Here is a 20,102-nt window from a genome sequence, read left to right as displayed (position 1 = left end):
TTCCGCTTCCTTTATAAACTCATGGTTGATTCTTAAACAAGTTTTTCCTTTTGCTCGACGATGCAGTAGCGTAAAAGGATCTTTAAGAAATTGGCAACTCCTGTCTTTCGCCGAGTTTACATGCAAGCGCTTATCGGCTTCTTACAAATATCGCGGCGATCATTTGGGTGAAGATAGAATAAAACGGTCGTGTTAGAAATCTGACTCAAGTGTGAAGCATATCCTGATTCCCCACGAAGATTCCAGCCTCAGACACTTCAAGCAGTCCCTGAAAGGCTGCGACAACACTTTTTCATATTTCATTAATATTTTTGTTCAATAATGCAGTTTGAAAATTGTCCGTATTTCGTTTGGTAAATGAAGCATACCATTTCCAGCCAAGGACACTAGCGTTTTCACAATCCACTCTACTGTCTACATTTCGCTGTTTACATTTGTTTTGTCACTCGGTACTCAACTTATTTCAATCTGTTTTGTAACTCCAGTTGCATGGACTGATAACCTGAAAATTCTTAATGAATGTGTTCAAAAGGAAATATCTTGATGTCCCCACTTTGCAACTTGAAAAGTTTAGTAACTCCGGCCGTTATGATTGAGTGAGTATCAGAAGTCAGTGAAACGAGTTTTTGCCGGAAGGATCGCAAAAGTTTTCAAAAACAAGTAGGAGACTAACAAGGAGTCCGACTATTGAATAATTGATTAGTTTAAACAATTCTTAAACAAAACAAAGCGTATAGACCTGACTAATGTGTAAAATTTCAGCTTGATCGTTGCATAAGAAAGATCTCTTGTCATCAATAATGGAGAAAGAACCAGGTTAAAGACGCACACAAAATTTGAAATTCTATACCTCGCACTTTTTGTTAATAAACATTTAAAAAAGAACTTGTTAGATATTGGATCACTTTATTGGCAAGCCAACAATCAAATTGGAAAGTATTATTTTCAACAAAACTTCATACTGTCCAACTCGAGCAGCTGAAAATTTTTCAAGCGCTATGCAAAATTCTTTAAGTTGGGTTTTGCGGAAAATTTCTTATTTATGGCAGTTAACGTTTAGTATAGTAGGTGTTCTTACTCGGTATTTAACTTTTTATTGCAATCTTTTTTGTAACCCCAGTTACATGCACGGATAACTTAAAATTCTTAATGAATGTGTTCAGAAAAGCAAAACCTCGATGTCCCCACGCAAATGTGAGTATTTCCAAAGTCACTTTTGACCTGTTTTTTTATTGGAAGGTGTCATACGAATCACTCAGAACTTTTTCCATAGTCCTAAAAAGCCGCAGAAATGTCAACGTGAGGTTTTTATGACTGATTGAAAGTTTTAAAATGTGATTAAATTTAGTAGCCATTATTCTCCTGGGTAATTCCTCAATAGATAGGTACAACAACAGTATAATAATACCCAATGTAAATAAGATCCTTCCTACCTGTACTTGCATCGGTATCAATTGCAAGAGCTGCAGTAACATACAGACAAGAATCGCCAGCAAAGAAACATTTTCGGAGAAAACGGTAGGAAATAATTTTGTTTGGGCTTAGTTGTAAAGTATTTCGTTTACAGATAGAGCTATGTCAGAATGGCATGGCTACGCAAAGGTACTTTCTGCTAAAGAAAAAAAAAAGGAAAATGAAAACTGTCGGTGTCTCGATGAAACCCAGAACTTATGTAAAAAAACTGGACGAGTTTTTTTCTGGCAACAAGAGGCTTAATTGCTGTGATGAGAGAGTAAAATAGGAACGAGGAGATATTGGCTTAGTCAGGAGAGTTCTTACGAAGTCAGCGATCTCTTTCCTTTTTCTTTTTTTTATTATTTTTCACTTCCATCTGTCTCCCACCTCCGCCAAACCTTGAATATTTTTGCGAGAAAAGTTAAAACGTGAAGAAAAATGTGAAATTCGTTTCACAAGTGCTGTAGAGCTACTGCAAGGACTCAAATCCCAGCATATTCTGAAAAAGAGCTCGTTAATTGATAAACTAAGCATTGTATTGCTCCCACGAAGCGACTATACTCAAAACTTTGAATTCAGTGTTTCAAACCTCGCTGCGGTGGTTTTCGCTTCCTTTACAAACTCATGGTTGATTATTAACCAAGGTTTTCCTTTTGCTCGACGATGCAGCAACCTAAAAAAATCTTTCAGAAACTGGCAAACTCCTGTCTTGTGCCAAGTTTACATGCAAGCGCTCTTCAGCTTCCTACAAATATCGCGGAGATCATTTGGGTGAAGATAGAATAAAACGGTCGTGTTAGAGATCTGACTCAATTGTGAAACATATCCTTATTCCCCCGAAGATTCCAGCCTTAGGCACTTAAACCAGTCCCTGACAAGCTCCGACTACAACTTTTTTCATTTCATTAATATCTTTATTTAATAATGCAGTTTGGAAATTGTCCGTATTCCGTTTGGAAAATGAAGTACACCATTTTCACCCAAGGACACCAGCGTTTTCACATTCCTCTCAACTGTCTTCAATTCGGTGTTTACACTTGAAAACGTATCATTCGCACTAACACACCCAAAAAGGCTAATATAAGCGACGAGAAAAGGCGCATTTTTGTCACTGTTTTCAAAAGCCTTCGATGTCACTTGTCGACACTAGCTTAAATTAAAACGGAACTCCTTAACAACGATGTATTTTCTAAAATTTTCTGGCCTCACGGCCTAACAAATGAACCTCAGAGCTGCAACTTGTGGGTTAGGTGGTACATATAAATCAGCGGCGTATTTCACAATCGTCCCGTCCAACTCGTCTGCACATTTGTAATTCCACTCACTGTTTACCATGCAGTTCTTATGATGCTAGTTTGGAGAATTTGGCATTGGGTCACTAACAACTAATATTCCCTCAATTTATATTTCTCTTTATTCTCATTACTTGTCTGTTTGACATTGCACTGATATTGTAAAGTGTAATTCTGTCTTGGTCACTCTCCGGAGTGATGAAGTTTCAGCTTGGTCGATAAAAAAGATCTCTCATCATCAGTGTTGGAGAAAGAGCCAGGCTTAAGGACGCAGGCAAATTTGAAATTCTATACCTCACACTTCCTTTTAACAAATATTTTAAAAGGGATTTGTTAGATAATGGATCACTTTATCGGCAAGCCAACGATCAATTGAAAAGTGTCATTTTCAACAAAACTTTAATTAAACAGTCCAAGTCGAACAGCTGAAAATTTTTCATACGCTATGCTAAATTCTGTAAGTTAAATTTTGCGGAAAAATTCCTCATTGGGTGCAGTTTATATTGGGTTTTCTCACTCGGTATTTAACTTTTTAACTTGAAAAGTTTACTAACTCCGGCCGGTATAATTGAGAGAGTATCAGAAATAAAACGAATTTTTGCCGGAAGGATCGTAAAAGTTTTCAAAAACAAGTAGGAGACTAACAAGGAGTCCGAGTCTTGAATAATTGATTAGTATACTTCTTAAACAAAACAAAGCGTATGGACCTTACTAACATGTAGAATTATGTCATGCAGGACCGCAAATAATTTTGTAGCCCACAAAATGATTAGAAGAACTATTTCGGCATCTTTTCAAGTTCTATACCTTGCCCTACTGGAAACTTCAACTCGAAAATCCAGCTCGAAGTCCAACTCAAAATTCTTACTCGGAGTGTTCGCTCAAAAGTAGAATTTCGACTTCGTATTACGACCTCCAGTCGCCAACAATCGGTTTTCGATCGCTGTTCAAGTGACTGCTCGATAACGGACAAACTCCAAATTCTAACTCGTTAACAGCTCCTTACGAACAATCCTAACTAATACAGCTCTAACCAGCCTTTCTCCATTATTCATTTCATATTGCATTTCCTGACCACAATGCAAATCAAGCTAATGGTTAAAAACCACAAGTATCGAATGACTAAATACGTTTTGGCATTGAACAAACATCCGTTTTCCTGAAATTTGAGGTCCAGTTTGGCAAATATATATGACTTTTCTCTGCTTGTAATCCTTAGAAAATAAACAAATGAAAATAAAGTCAAATTAAAAACATAGAAACATGCATGTTGATCGTGAACTCACGAAAAACCAGTCTACGGATTAAAAGAAGTTTAGGGTAAGTTTTAGCCCAGACGATTGTTTGCCTTTTTCTTTTCAGGGAACATTTTTTCCCACATCATGCGTCGAGAGGAAATGGCCAAAAAGGTCTTGTACGCAGTAGGGCTGTTGATCAAAACCGTGCTGTTATGCTGTACAGCTGCACAGCAATGGGAGGCTACGTGCAAGCCGGAAGTTTCCAAATTTGGCATGATGCTTCAACGCCACATCTTCAAGAGGATCACGGGGGCTGGTCTTTCAGATGTGTGCTTGCGGGGATGCTATGCTGACGTCAGATGTCAAAGTTTTAACTATGTATTTACGCAAGACATTTGTGAGCTGAGCAACCGAACCAAGGAGGCCAAACCAGAAGATTATGTTCCGAGCCCTGAAAGATTTTACTTTAAGCGAGATTACAAACGAGGTTTGTACATTTTCCTGTCTTCTTCCTTTTAAAGACATTTTTAGAGCACAAAAACTCAACCCAAAATTAAGGAATTGTGTCACATCACCTCCCTTCTTGACCTAAGTCAAGTCGCCCTCAATATGAGCGTCCTCGCCCCCAAGACGAACACCAAGTCTTGCTTACTTGGAATGCTATGCTAATATGATCGCTTTTTTCTTCCAGTCCCTCTCGGTTCCATTCCTGAGCTGCCTGCGGAGACTTGCAAGGAAATCAAAATGAGCGAAGGAGGACAAGCAGTGAGCGGCAAATACTGGTTTCACTCGATTGTGCCCGAGAGGACTGTTCTGGCTCCTTGTGACATGAAAACCGAAGGTGAATTCAAGTGTTTATCAATTCACATCTTCTACAGACAAAAATCGATTTACCACGAACAAAAGCGTTGAAACAAAAACGTTGACAGAGATGTGATAGGCACACTGTAACCCCCTGACCAACTCCTCCCCCAATATTCGAAAGAAAAAAAGAATTTAAAAATTAAGATATCTGACGGAAACACAGCTATGAAAAAATGCTATAATCTCTCTTAAACTGATCGATTTGAGAGCAAATCAAATAGAATAAAAAGATTTCTTTTTTGACACAGAGATAATCATTGAATAGCAGTCCGTTACCACAACTTTATAGTGACGAAATTTAACGAATAAAGAAGGGGAAACTTTGCTTCCTAAAGGGGTCGTATAAAGTAAATTTTGGTTTTAACCGGAAGCAATTGGTCTGATGAATCCATGAACGAGCAATAATTCAGCGAACCCCCTCTTTTTGGCTTTTAAACCGACCGCAAACTATTTCGTTTTTTCAGACGTGGACGAATGTAATTCAACAATTCCTGTGTGTGACGTCAACGCCGAGTGTGTGAACACCATCGGTTCTCACAGTTGCTCGTGCAAAGCTGGTTTTACTGAAAACGGAAAAAAATGCGTCGGTAAGTTGGTGAAACGACTTTCACTGTTGCCTGAAGCAATTCATTTTAAAACAAACCAAAACCAAAACAATCCCGGCTTGATCTGGACACTCGATTAAAAAAAGTTGCTTTAACGACCGATTGGAATTATACCCCACACTATGTCACGTTCAATTGCTTATACGGCGAGACGCTTTCGCCAATAACCGTCATTTTCGATCGACTCTTGCCCTTGAGCTCAAGCCATGTATTTTTTCATACATTCTTTCAGATGTCGACGAATGTATAAATAAATCGCATGACTGTGACGCCAATGCTTTCTGCAACAATACTGTCGGTTCCTATCGATGCACCTGCAATTCCAGGTATCAAGGAAACGGAACAAGCTGCTATTCTCGTGAGTTTAACTAACATTGAGACACGAGCGACCTCAGTTTGTTATGATACTCGCATTTCGCATTCTCTATCTTTCTGTATCGTCATATGAAGCTTATAATTTTAAAAATATATTTTTTTAACATGAGTCGGTCCTGAATCGGGACCAAGATGGAATTCGTCCTAAAAACGGGCTACATCATGACCCTTTACTCCTTAGCATCAGTACAGATATTCTCCACACTTTTCTCTATACATACCGTGTGGTGCTGCCAAGGGAATTTGTTTGACAATCAAGAGCTTTATAACTTGATGATTATTTCCTTTATTCCCATAATTCTGATGTTTGGTTCAGCAGTAATACGGTAAGGAGAAGTTAAATGTTAAACCCTCTTAGGGGTTAAAGGGTTGAACTGATACATCTCACTTGGTGCCTAACTTACCACCCCCCCCCCCCCCTTAAAAAAGAAACAGTTTCATTGATCTTTACAGTTTTTTGCTTACAACTATGTCGAACTTTCTATCTTGATCAGCCGAATCACTCAGAACTTTTTCCATAGTCAAAAAAGCTGCAGAAATGTTAACGTGAGTTTTTTTGACTAATTGAAAGTTTCAAAATGCGATTAATTTTAGCAGCCATTATTCTCTTTGGTAATTCCTCAATAGGCAAGTACAACAACAGGATAATAGTACGCAATGTAAATAAGATCCTTACCACCTGTTAATAAGGTCGGACAGCACTTGCTTCGGTACCAGCTACTTTTTGGCGAGTTTAACTAACATTGAGGCACGAGCGACCTCAGTTTGTTTTGATCCTCGCATTTCGCATTCTCTATCTTTCTTCACCGTCATATGAAGCTTATAATTCTTTGGAAATTAGTTGTCAAATATATATATATTTTTCAACATGAGTCGGTCCTGAATCGAGACCAAGACCCTAGGCAAGACGGAATTCATACATACTGTATGGTACTGTCAAGGAAATTTGTTTGACAATCAAGAGCTTCATAACTTGGTGATTATTTCTTTCATTCCTGTGATTCTGATGTTTGGGTCGGCAGTAATACGGTGAGGAGAAATCAAATGCGAATCCTTTGAACTTTCTATGTTGATCAACCTTAATTCTTAATTTTTCATTCTTATCACGTTTTTATCGCGTGGTTTCCTCTAATTCTAAGAAAATATTAGTTGGTGCAAATAACAAGTTGAGATATGATCAGGTGTACTGGGTTTAGCAATCTGGAATGTCATAAAAACACGCTTTTATCGTGTAAACACGTCTATAAGGGAGACATTGTTTCCATAAGAGCACCTACCAGTTCACACGGGGTCGGAAAGGCAAGTTGTGTCTTAGATCGATGTGCGTCACACAACGGTTGTCACGCTGTAATTCGTAAAAACGAAAAAGCAAGTTGTAGACATTACCACTACCAAGATGACGAATGCAACATGACGCCAAGCTTCAAGGTAGGGCAATCCTTATTTTTTCTCCCTTTTTCGGTTTTTCGTATTGGTGGCCTTAATAATTCCGTTATTCTTACCAGCCTCGACCACAACAACTACACAGGTAAGCTGCTTTCTTACCTAGAGCCAGTCCTCCTGAGTTCAGAGTGGAGCAGGTTTGTGAAGTGTTGGCACGCTAAGACAGACGGCTGGGCGGCATCGAAATTCCACAGCAAATGTGATGGGAGGGGACCCACAGTGACAATCATCAAAGTGAACGATTTCATATTTGGTGGATACACTGATGTGTCCTGGGGACCAAGCGGTGAGTACGTTTTTGAATAATAAAATTTATATCACTGCTGTATCATACTGTGGCATTTCATGAATTTAGGATCTTAATATATTTCTATCTAAACTGCACTTAATAAGCGTCCCAAAGCCAAAACCAAGGTCATTAAAACGGACCAATCAAAACAAAGAACAAGAACAAAAGCTGCGTGAGGCGCAAGAAAAATGCCATATACCAAGTCACACCTGGTATAAGACTGATTGACGTATCTTAGTGCCTATATCAGAAGCCCCTCTTCTCTCCCCCCCCCCCCCCCCCCTTAGGATCTCTTGGTGCGTGGTAATGTTTCTATACGGCTCCACTATAACCCTCCAAGTCGCTCACGCTAATGAGACTCTCATAAGGGTTGGTTAACCGCCATAGCGAGTTTATAGAAGCTTCAAAATTGGCTGCAGCCGTACCCACCTTTATTAACTTACACTTGACCACGCTTTCATAGATCATCCCATTTCTCTTTTTAAGTTTTGAAAGACCTGAAGGAATTGTAGGATGGTCTAACAACTGATTAGTAGAACTTACAGTGACTATGTTCTTACAACGTCACCTGGTTTATATAGGTACATGTGGTTGCTCCTATGCTCGGAAAGCTTTTCTCTTCTCCCTCAACAACATCAAAGGATACAATCCTGTGAAGCTGAAACAATACCGATACCAGCATGGAGCAATGTGCAGTTGTTTCCTTTACGGACCCATTTTTGGTTGGGGATATGACATCTTCATATCAAATTACGCAAAAAACAATCAACACTCTTATACTGAATGCGGCCAGACGTACAAAAACCCCACGGGTTATTCGGGTGAACACTATGGATTTTTCACAGGAAGTCGTCAGTTTACTCCATCTAACATTGAGGTTTTTTTCGAAATAACAAACTAAACACTGAAAACTCTGCTGTCTAAGTAAGTATCAAGTAAGTATCGTAACAATAGAGTTAATAGAGTTAATGCCTCCTCACACAAGGCCCGGTTAACAGAACTTTCTCTGTATTCTCTCAGTGCTTAGTCGCTTATTTTCGTATTTAAAAAAAGCGCTCTGACTGGTGGGGAATCAATAGTTTATTGTACCGATAAACACATAATTTTAGTTACAAAAGTAACAGACTGCACTTTCTATTCGTTTACTAGCGTGATAAACTACCCAATATGTTAGTAGAACACTCAAAATGTTCGTAGATTGTGAGCAGTGAAAGAGTGACTTACAAACTTTTCTCGTGTTCTCCCAACATCCTGTGTGATTTGTTAAGCCAATGAACCGATAGAAAGAGCAGTCTATTGTAAAAAGACAGCGCATTTTAGGCTGGCAAGGTTGAGGGCGACTCCATTGAGAAAACTCTGCAACTGGAACATCATGCTGTAGGTCTGAAATTCTTCAGAAATCCGGCTGTTGAGCATTCAAAATAATAGATCTTACAATTAGAAAACACCCAAGTTGTAAGCCCTTTCCCCATTCAAGATGAGGAATTTGTAGCGCGCACCGCCGTCGTGCGCTTTTATTTGCGTCACACATGCATTTTATTTTCGTTGCACTTGCATTTTTATTTTTCAGTCGCATCACACGTGTTACCCGGCTCTACTTTAGTAGCACCACTCCTCACCCAGGAGTAGAAATGGGTACCTGCAAAATGCAGGAGTCAAAGAAACTTGACGAAAGGTTTAGGATTTACCAGGAGCCCATAATCCGGAGCTTCCATCTTCCACGCTTACCCTCTGAGTCAACCCTGTCCCGTATCTTTTTATTTTTAGAAGCACCTCCCACGGGGTTTTTCGCGGGTGTTTACATAATAGCCAATCATAAGAGAGCTGTGGTCCTCTATTGTTTATGTCACATGCAGGCCACACCAAAGTATTTCAATAATGGCGAAAAGCGCGGAAACTTTACCATTTTCTTTTTGGGTGTTGTGTGAACGTCAGCGTGTTTTCGCGGGAAATTAAAGAACCCCCCACGTATCTCAGTTCTAAAAATAAAAAGGTACGGGACAGGGTTGACTCAAGGGTACAATTGGTATGGAGGCTCCGGGTATTGGGCTCCTGTGTTTACATATACCTGGCAAATGTTAGCATCCGGTCAGCGGTCAAGAAAGAAGTAGTAATGCCCCTGGTGCTGTCGTGTTATTTACACCAGGACATTTTCCCACAAGATTGACCTTAACGGAAGTTCAGTGTTGAAAAGAGTAGATATGAAAATGTTACCAGTTAAGTAATGTAAAATTTTTAAACTCTCTTTAAGTTAGATTGATATTATGTGTGCATCACTTTAATCATTAATCAATAATTTGTTAGTGTTGTGATAATTTTACTGTTGTAGCTTGGGCGCTACGCCACGAGACGGCGAAAGTTTTGCTTCACAGAAGTTAAACAATCGCTACCTGTGAAACGTTCCTACAAGAATTATCGAAAAGAGAAATTGCTTCTTTCCATTGAAGACTACCACAGAGGCATCAGCACAAGATGAGGGGTGATCACGGCCAACATTCTCTTTCAAATTCTGTCGTAAAGAACCAATAATTTCCTTCTAATCAGAACTGAAATTGAGCCGGCAGAAGAGAATTTAAGAATTAAGAACAGCAATTAACAAATCAAAACTGAAAGTGATGAACGCAAAGGAATTTAGTTGACAGTGAAAGTCACTGATCAGAGCCACAATTGGATCAAGAGAACAACATTTAAGTTATGAGAACACCTCTTTTTTTTGGCGTCGCCACAAGCCAAAAGTGATTTTCGACTAGATTAATCGTTTTTGGATAATTCAGTACGTCTGAAATCACCAGAATGCCAAATTTTATTCCTTTATCTTTGGGGAACAACCAGCCTTTTTTTTTTTAAACTAATGTGTCCTAAACCTTCATATGGGCAGAAAATGAAACAATTAACAATTTATAACACAACGCAAAGAAATTTAGTTGACGCTGAGAGTCACTGATCAGAACCAAAATTGTACCAAGAAATGAAAGAAAACTTTTTTCCGACGGGAAATCGGGAGTCGAGAGGGTCGCTCTTAAAGAACGTGGCGCTTGAGTAACTTCCCCGGGCCTCACTCGGTTACCCGCGATCGCGACACGTCCCCAGGCCTGATCAGAACAGAAATTGAACAGCGGAATGACCAGTTGTGTTAATTTCTGTCTTGTTACTTCAATTTCTGTCTCATGTCTCAGTTGCTGTTCTTATGATTTACATGTTGTTCTCTTGGTTCAATTTTGGTTCTGATCGGTGACTAAATTCCTTTGAGTTGTGTTCTTAATTCTTAAATTCTCTTCAACCTGGGTTTTCATTAATTTTTTTGCCCATGAAAGGGGTTTAGGACACATCAGATTTAAAAAAAGTTTGGTTGTTCCCCAGAGATTAAGGAATAAATTTGGCATTCTGGTGATATACAGACAAACTGAATTATCCAAAAACAGGTAATCTAGCCAAATATCACTTCTGGTTTGTGGCGACACAAAAAGAGAGAAGTGTTCTTATAATTCAAATGTTGTTCTCTTGGTTCAGTTGTGGCTCTGATCAGTGACTTTCAACTAAATTCCTTTGCGTTGTGTTCTTAATTCTTAAATTCTCTTCTGCCAGTTTAGTTTCAGTTCTGATGAGAAGAAATGGAAATCGTTGATTCTTTACAAAAGAATTTGAAAACAAACATTGGCGGTGATCACCCCTCATAGTACAAAGCCGTGGTTGAATTTTATTTTCCTTCTTTCTCAATTCATACTATGCTTTACTATAACAAAAATATAAAGGAAATAACAAGAATGTAATCATGCAACCCCAATATCAAGAACATGTCGCCCAAGGTTCAACTTCTTTTTTCATCTTATTTCATCATTAGGCTCGACTAGTCTTGTAGATTTTAACCAGTTAGAGGTATAGCTAAAATCTTTAAAGGTTTTTATCCTAGTGTCAGGGAACATTGAAAAAAACAGTATGTAGTTTTAAGGGGGGTTAGAGGTGGATAGAGACACAAAAAGTCAGTTCCAGTCTCCAAGACAGTAAAGACATGCGAAAGGGCGAGCAAACCACAAACGGCGGTTGTGGTTCTCAGAAAAACAGCTGAGCGCCGTCTTTCGCAGGCGATTCCAGATGACTGAGAGGCTGCTACAGACTGAGAGATAAGGAGACTTGAGATTTTCGTTAAGCCTTATCTAGCCCCGATATTTAACATATGTTTAACTCATGAAAAAAAAACTTTAGTTTGTATAGAAACACTTTGTCGGACGGTTGATTCTTTTGACAGAGATGTGGTTATGTCATCCAGGAAGGAAGCCTTTTAACAAGGCCTCTGAATGAAATTTCACTCTTGTTCTTGATTTATCGAGCACGTCTGAACCTTAGGTTGATATCGAGTTATACAAAGAATTGGCCAAATATAATTTAAAAATTATTTGAACATCAAATTTATATCTGATCATAACTGTGCCTGCCAGAAATCAACTGTAATCCTTTGAATGTAAATAAAACTAAGTTCACCACTCGTTTATTTTCATTGTATTTCATTTCACCGTATTAAGATAACCTTCGGTCTCAGTTTTCAACGACTGATTGATGCACAACAGTATTAGATCGATGAACGGAAAGTAAAATGTTTGCACGTACACATCACGTGCCAGATCCAACGAGTAGTTCCACCTTGGCAAAATTTCCCCTTTCTAGGTTTTCCCGCGCTTTTGAGCACCTCTTCATTTTCCCGCGCTCAGTTACGCTTTGTTCTTTCCCCTTCTTTTTTCCCAATTTCACCCATCCAATGTTTCCTCGCGCCAATCAACAGCTGTATACTTTCCTATGTTAGTCATTTATCAACTATTCCTTAGCAATCGCATTACATGTATTTCGAGTTGCCACTTTGCCTTACTATAAATATGAGCTCGCGAAAGTTTGTTTCCTGTTTTGCAGCAGCCATTGCATGCTGATTTTCATACCATAACCGCTAAAGATTAATTATCTTTGTGAAGATCAGAGAAACGAACGGATGCATTTCAAAGAGTCGTAACTACCATATAATCTGTTGATGTCAGTGTTATCTGACTATGCAGTCTAGATAAGTACTAACTGAGTATAGTAACAATAAACCTAACCCTTTACACTCTAACATCATTATGCATATTCTCCATACTGTTCTCTATACATTTCCTAAGGTGCTGACAAGGAGAATTTGTTGAACAATCAAGAGTTTCTTTAGTCGACGATCATTTCGATTATTCTCATGACCTTAATGTGTGATTCTGGGGAGATAATGTAAGGAGAAATGAGATGCTGGTCACTCTTAATCCATACCATGTTCAAACAACTTGTTTATTAACAGAGACAACATTACGATGAGTCATGTTACTACTGCGCATGCTTGCGCTCTTTTGTCGAATGAAAAAAATGTTACGCACTTGTCAAGAGAGAGAAAGAAAATATATCAACCCTTTGACTTCTAGGAGTGACTAGAATCTAATTTCTCCTCACAATATCACCCCTGAATCTAACATTAAAAACTTTTTCCAGCCATGAACCTTGTTTTACATGCCTGGGAATATAAAAATTGCAAACAAATTTGTTTTTAGCCTTCTTCCTAATAACTTACGCACATTGAAGACGTCAGTAACACGACAAGAACAAAACCAAACAAAACAAAACAGAAATATCGGAAGTTCAAAAAATTCAATTAATTTTCCATCAGTCTTGACGTGTGTGGTTCGCAAGGAAGATTTGAAGCTACATTTCGCTGTTTACATTTGAAAACGTATCATCGTATAAGGTCGGACAGCACCTGCGTCGGTATCAATTGCAAGAGCTGCGCTAACATACAGACAAGAGTCGCCAGCAAAGAAACATTTTCGGAGAAAACGGTAGGAAATAATTTGTTTGGGCTCAGTTTTAGAGTATTTCGTTTACAGATAGAGCTATGTCAGAATGGCATGGCTACGCAAAGGTACTTTCTGCTAAAGAAAAAAAAAAGGAAAATGAAAACTGTCGGTGTCTCGATGAAACCCAGAACGTTTGTCAAAAAACTGGACGAGTTTTTTTCTGGCAAAAAGAGGCTTAATTCTTGTGATAAGAGAGTAAAATAGGATGGAGGAGGTATTGGCTAAGTCGGGAGAGTTCCTACGAAGGCAGTGGTCTCTTCTATTTTTTTTTTATTATTATTTATTTTTCACTTCCATCCGTGTCTCCCGCCCTTGCCAAACCTTGAATATTTTTTGGAAAAATTTAAAACGCGAAGAAAGATGTGAAATTCGTTTCGCTTCTGCAAGGACTCAAATCCCAGCATATTGTGAAAAAGAGCTCGTTGATTGATAAACTAAGCATTGTATTACTCCCAAAAAAAGCGCCTCGAAACTTCAGATTTTCAAACTTAGCTGCGGTGTTTTTGCTTCCCTTATAAACTCATGGTTGAATATCAACCAAGTTTTTCCTTTTGCTCGACGATGCAGTAGCGTAAAAGAATCTTTCAGAAACTGGCAAGCTCCTGTCTTTCGCCAAGTTTACATGCAAGTGCTCTTCAGCTTCCTACAAATATTGCGGAGATCATTTGGGTGAAGATAGAATAAAACGGTCGTGTTAGAAATCTGACTCAAGTGTGAAACATATCCTGATTCCCCGCGAGGATTCCAGCCTCAGACACTTAAAGCAGTCCCTGAAAGGCTCCGAATACACTTTTCCATATTTTATTAATATTTTTGTTCAATAATGCAGTTTGAAAACTGTCCGTATTTTGTTTGGTAAATGAAGCATACCTTTTCCACCCAAGGACACTAGCGTTTTCACAATCCACTCTACTGTCTACATTTCGCTGTTTACATTTGTTTTGTCACTCGGTACTCAACTTATCTCAATCTGTTTTGTAACTCCAGTTGCATGGACTGATAACTTGAAAATTCTTAATGAACGTGTTCAAAAGGAAATATCTTGATGTCCCCACTTTGCAACTTGAAAAGTTTAGTAACTCCGGCCGTTATGACTGCTTAGGGTTAGAGAAATCAGTGAAACAAGTTTTTGCCGGGAGGATCGCAAAAGTTTTCAAAAACAAGTAGGAGACTAACAAGGAGTCCGACTATTGAATAATTGATTAGTTTAAACAATTCTTAAACGAAGCAAAGCGTATGGACCTGAGTAAGATGTAAAATTTCAGCTTGGTCGTTGCATAAGAAAGATCTCTTGTCATCAGTAATGGAGAAAGAGCCGGGTTAAAGAAGCACACAAAGTTGAAATCCCATACCTCTGCACTTTTTTTAAATAAATGTTTCAAAAAGAATTTGTTAGATATTGGCTCACTTTATTGGCAAGCCAACAATCAAATTGGAAAGTATTATTTTCAACAAAACTTCATACTGTCCAACTCGAGCAGCTGAAAATTTTTCAAGCTCTATGCAAAATTTCTTTAAGTTGAGTTTTGCGGAAAATTTCTTATTTATGGCAGTTAACATTTATAATAGGTTTTCTTACACGGTATTTAACTTTTTCTTGCAATCCTTTTTGTAACCCCAGTTACATGCACTGATAACTTAAAATTCTTAATAAATGTGTTCAAAAAGTAAAACCTCGATGTCCCCACGCAAATGTGAGTATTTCCAAAGTCACTTTTGACCTGTTTTTTTATTGGAAGGTGTCATACGAATCACTCAGAACTTTTCCATAGTCCTAAATAGCCGCAGAAATGTTAACGTGAGGTTTTCATGACTGATTGAAAATTTCAAAATGTGATTAAATTTAGTAGCCATTATTCTCCTGGGTAATTCCTCAATAGGCAGGTACAACAACAGGATAATAGTACCCAATGTAAATAAGATCCTTCCCACCTGCACTTGTGTCGGTATCAATTGCAAGAGCTGCAGTAACATACAGACAAGAATCGCCAGCAAAGAAACATTTTCGGAGAAAACGGTAGGAAATAATTTTGCTTGGGCTTAGTTGTAGAGTATTTCGTTTACAGATAGAGCTATGTCAGAATGGCATGGCTACGCAAAGGTACTTTCTGCTAAAGAAAAAAAAAGGGAAAATGAAAACTGTCGGTGTCTCGATGAAACCCAGAACAAAGAAGCAATTATGTCAAAAAACTGGAGGAGTTTTTTTTCTGGCAACAAGAGGCTTAATTGCTGTGGTAATAGAGTAAAATAGGATGGAGGAGATATTGGCTTAGTCAGGAGAGTTCTTACGAAGTCAGCGGTCTCTTTCCTTTTTTTTTTTTTTTTTATTATTTTTTATTTCCACCTATGTCTCCCATCTTCGCCAAACCTTGAATATTTTTGCGAGAAAAGTTAAAACGTGAAGAAAGATGTGAAATTCGTTTCACAAGTGCTGGAGAGCTACTGCAAGGACTCAAATCCCAGCATATTCTGAAAAAGAGCTCGTTAATTGATAAACTAAGCATTGTATTGCTCCCACGAAGCGACTAGACTCAAAAATTTGAGTTCAGTTTTTAAAACCTCGCTGCAGTGGTTTTCGCTTCCTTTACAAACTCATGGTTGATTATTAACCAAGTTTTTTCTTTTGCTCGACGACGCAGCGGCGTAAAAAAAATCTTTCAGAAACTGGCAAGCTCCTGTCTTATGCCAAGTTTACATGCAAGCGCTCTTCAGTTTCTTACAAACATCGCGGAGATCATTTGGGTGAAGATAGAGTAAAACGGTCGTGTTAGAAATCTGACTCAATTGTGAAACATATCCTTATTCCTCCGAAGATTCCAGCCTCAGACACTTGAACCAGTCCCTGACAAGCTCCGACTACAATTTTTTTTCATTTCATTAATATTTTTGTTTAATAATGCAGTTCGAAAATTGTCCGTATTCCGTTTGGAAAATGAAGTACACCATTTTCACCCAAGGACACCAGCGTTTTCACATTCTTCTCAACTGTCTTCAATTCGGTGTTTACACTTGAAAACGTATCATCCGCACTAACACACCCAAAAAGGCTAATACAAGTGACGAGAAGAGGCGCATTTTTGTCACTGTTTTCAAAAGCCTTCGTTGTCACTTGTCGACACTAGCTTGAATTAAAACGGAACTCCTTAACAACGATGCATTTTCAAAATTTTTCTGTCCTCACGGCCTAACAAATGAACCTCAGAGCTGCAACTTGTGGGTTAGGTAGTACATGTACATCGACGGCGTATTTCACAATCGTCCCGTCCAACTCGTCTGCACGTTTGTAATTCCACTCACTGTTTACCATGCAGTTCTTATGATGCTAGTTTGGAGAATTTGGCATTGGGTCACTAACAACTAATATTCCCTCAATTTATAGTTCTCTTTATTCTCATTACTTGTCTGCTTGACATTGTACTGATATTGTAAGGAGTAATTCTGTCTTGGTCACTCTCCGGAGTGATGAAGTTTCAGCTTGGTCGTTGAATAAAAAAGATCTCTTATCATCAGTGTTGGAGAAAGAGCCAGGTATAAGGATGCAGGCAAATTTGAAATTCTATACCTCACACTTCCTTTTAATAAATATTTTAAAAGGGATTTGTTAGATAATGGATCACTTTATTGGCAAGCCAACGATCAAATTGAAAAGTGTCATTTTCAACAAAACTTTAATTAAACAGTCCAAGTCGAACAGCTGAAAATTTTTCATACGCTATGCTAAATTCTGTAAGTTAAGTTTTGCGGAAAAATTCCTGATTGGGTGCAGTTTATATTAGGTTTTCTCACTGGGTACTTAACTTTTTAACTTGAAAAGTTTACTAACTCCGGCCGGTATAATTGAGTGAGTATCAGAAATAAAACGATTTTTTGCCGGAAGGATCGTAAAAGTTTTCAAAAACAAGTAGGAGACTAACAAGGAGTCTGAGTCTTGAATAATTGATTAGTACACTTCTTAAACAAAACAAAGCGTGTGGACCTTACTAACATGTGGAATTATGTCATGCAGGACCGCAAATAATTTTGTAGCCCGCAAAAATTAAAAGAACTATTTCGGCATCTTTTCAAGTTCTATACCTTGCCCTACTGGAAACTTCAACTCGAAAATCCAGCTCGAAGTTCAACTCAAAATCCTTACTCGTAGGAGTGTTCGCTCAAAAGTAGAATTTCGACTTCGTATTACGACCTCCAGTCGCCAACAATCGGTTTTCGATCGCTGTTCAAGTGACTGCTCGATAACGGACAAACTCCAAATTCTAACTCATTAACAGCTCCCTACGAACAATCCTAACTAATACAGCTCTAACCAGCCTTTCTCCATTATTCATTTCATATTGCATTTCCTGACCACAATGCAAATCAAGCTGATGGTTGAAAACCGCAAGTATCGAATGACTTAATACGTTTTGGCATTGCACAAACATCCCTTTTCCTTAAATTTGAGGTCCAGTTTGATAAATATGTATGACTTTTCTGTGCTTGTAATCCTTAAAAAATAAAAAAATGAAAATAAAGTCAAATTACAAACATAGAAGCATGCATGTTGATCGTGAACTCACGAAAAACCAGTCTACGGATTAAAAAGAAGCTTAGGGTAAGTTTTAGCTCAGAAGATTGTTTGCCTTTTTCTTTTCAGGGAACATTTTTTCCCACATCATGCGTCGAGAGGAAATGGCCAAAAAGGTCTTGTACGCAGTAGGGCTGTTGATCAAAACCGTGCTGTTATGCTTTACAGCTGCACAGCAATGGGAGGCTACGGGCCAGCCGGAAGTTTCCAAATTTGGGATGATGCTACAACGCCACATCTTCAAGAGGATCACGGGGGCTGGTCTTTCAGATGTGTGCTTGCGGGGATGCTATGCTGACGTCAGATGTCAAAGTTTCAACTACGTCTTTACGCAAGACATTTGTGAGCTGAGTTACCGAACCAAGGAGGCCAGACCAGAGGATTATGTTCCGAATCCTGAGAGATTTTACTTTAAGCGAGATTACAAACGAGGTTTGTAAATTTTTTTACTGTCTTCTTCCCTTTAAAGACATTTTCAGAGCGCAGAATTTCAACCAAAAATTAATAAATTGTGTCACATCACTTCCCTTTATTGCCTTAAGTCAAGTCGCCCTCAAATTGAGTGTCCACGCCCCCAAGACGAACATCAAATCTTGCTTACTTGGAATACTATGCCACTATGATTGCTATTTCTTTCAGTCCCTCTCGGTTCCATTCCTGAGCTGCCTGTGGAGACTTGCCAGGAAATCAAAATGAGCGAAGGAGGACAAGCGGTCAGCGGCAAATACTGGTTTCACTCGATTGTACCCGAGAGGACTGTTCTGGCTCCTTGTGACATGAAAACCGAAGGTGAATTCAAGCGTTTATCAATTCACATCTTGTACAGACAAAAGTCGGTTAACCACGAGCAAAAACGTTGACAGAGATGTTATGGGTAGACTGCAACCACCTGACCCCCCTCCCCCCATCCCAATATTCATAGGGTGAAATGAGAAAATACAGCAAAACAAAACAAAATAAAAATAGTAAGATATCTGACAGAAACAAAGCTATGAAGGAATGCTATAATCTCTCTTAAACTGATCAATTTGAGAACAAGTCAAATAGAATGAAAAAATTTCTTTTTTGACACAGAGATAATCATTCAATAGCAAATTGCTATCACAACTTTATAGTGACGAAATTTAACGAATAGGGAAGGGGAAATTTTGCTTCCTGATGGGGTCGTACAAAGCAAAATTTTGGCTCCCGCCGGAAGCAATTGGCGAATACCCTCCTTTTTGCTTTAAAACTAACCGCAGACTATTCCGTTTTTTCAGACGTGGACGAGTGTAATTCGACCATTCCCGTGTGTGACGTTAACGCTGAGTGCGTGAACACCATCGGTTCTCACAGTTGCTCGTGCAAAGCTGGTTTTACTGGAAACGGAAAAAAGTGTGTCGGTAAGTTAGTGAAATGACTTTCACTATTGCCTGAAGCAAGTCATTTTAAAACAAAGCAAAACCAAAACAATCCCGGCTTAATCTGGACACTCGATTAAAACAAATTGCTTAAATAACCAATTGGAATTATTTCCCACACCATGTCACGTTCAATTGCTTATACGGCGAGACGCTTTCGCCAATAACAGTCATTTTCGATCGACTATTGCTCTTGAGTTCAAGCCATTTAGTTTTTTATACATTCTCTCAGATGTCGACGAATGTGCCAATAAATCGCATGACTGTGACGTCAATGCCTACTGCAACAATACCGTTGGTTCCTATCGATGCACCTGCAATTCCTGGTACCAAGGAAACGGAACAAGCTGCTATTTTCGTGAGTTTAACTAACATTGAGATACGAGTGACCTCAGTTTGTTATGATACTCGTATTTCGCCTTCTCTATCTTTCTGTATCGTCATATGAAGCTTACAATTTTGGAAAATATATTTTTTTTAACATGAGTCGGTCCTGAATCGAGACCAAGATGGAATTCGTCCTGAAAACGGGCTACATTATGACCCTTTACTCCTTAGCATCAGTACAGATATTCTCCTCGCTGTTCTCTATGCATACCGTGTGGTGCTGCCAAGGGAATTTGTTTGAAAATCAACAGCTTTATAACTTGATGATTATTTCATTTATTCCCATGATTCTGATGTTTGGTTCGGCGGTAATACGGTGAGGAGAAGTT

This window comes from Pocillopora verrucosa, chromosome 13 (genome assembly GCF_036669915.1).
Source record: "Pocillopora verrucosa isolate sample1 chromosome 13, ASM3666991v2, whole genome shotgun sequence".
Lineage (NCBI taxonomy): Eukaryota > Metazoa > Cnidaria > Anthozoa > Scleractinia > Pocilloporidae > Pocillopora > Pocillopora verrucosa.
Note: the sequence above shows the minus strand (reverse complement) of the source record.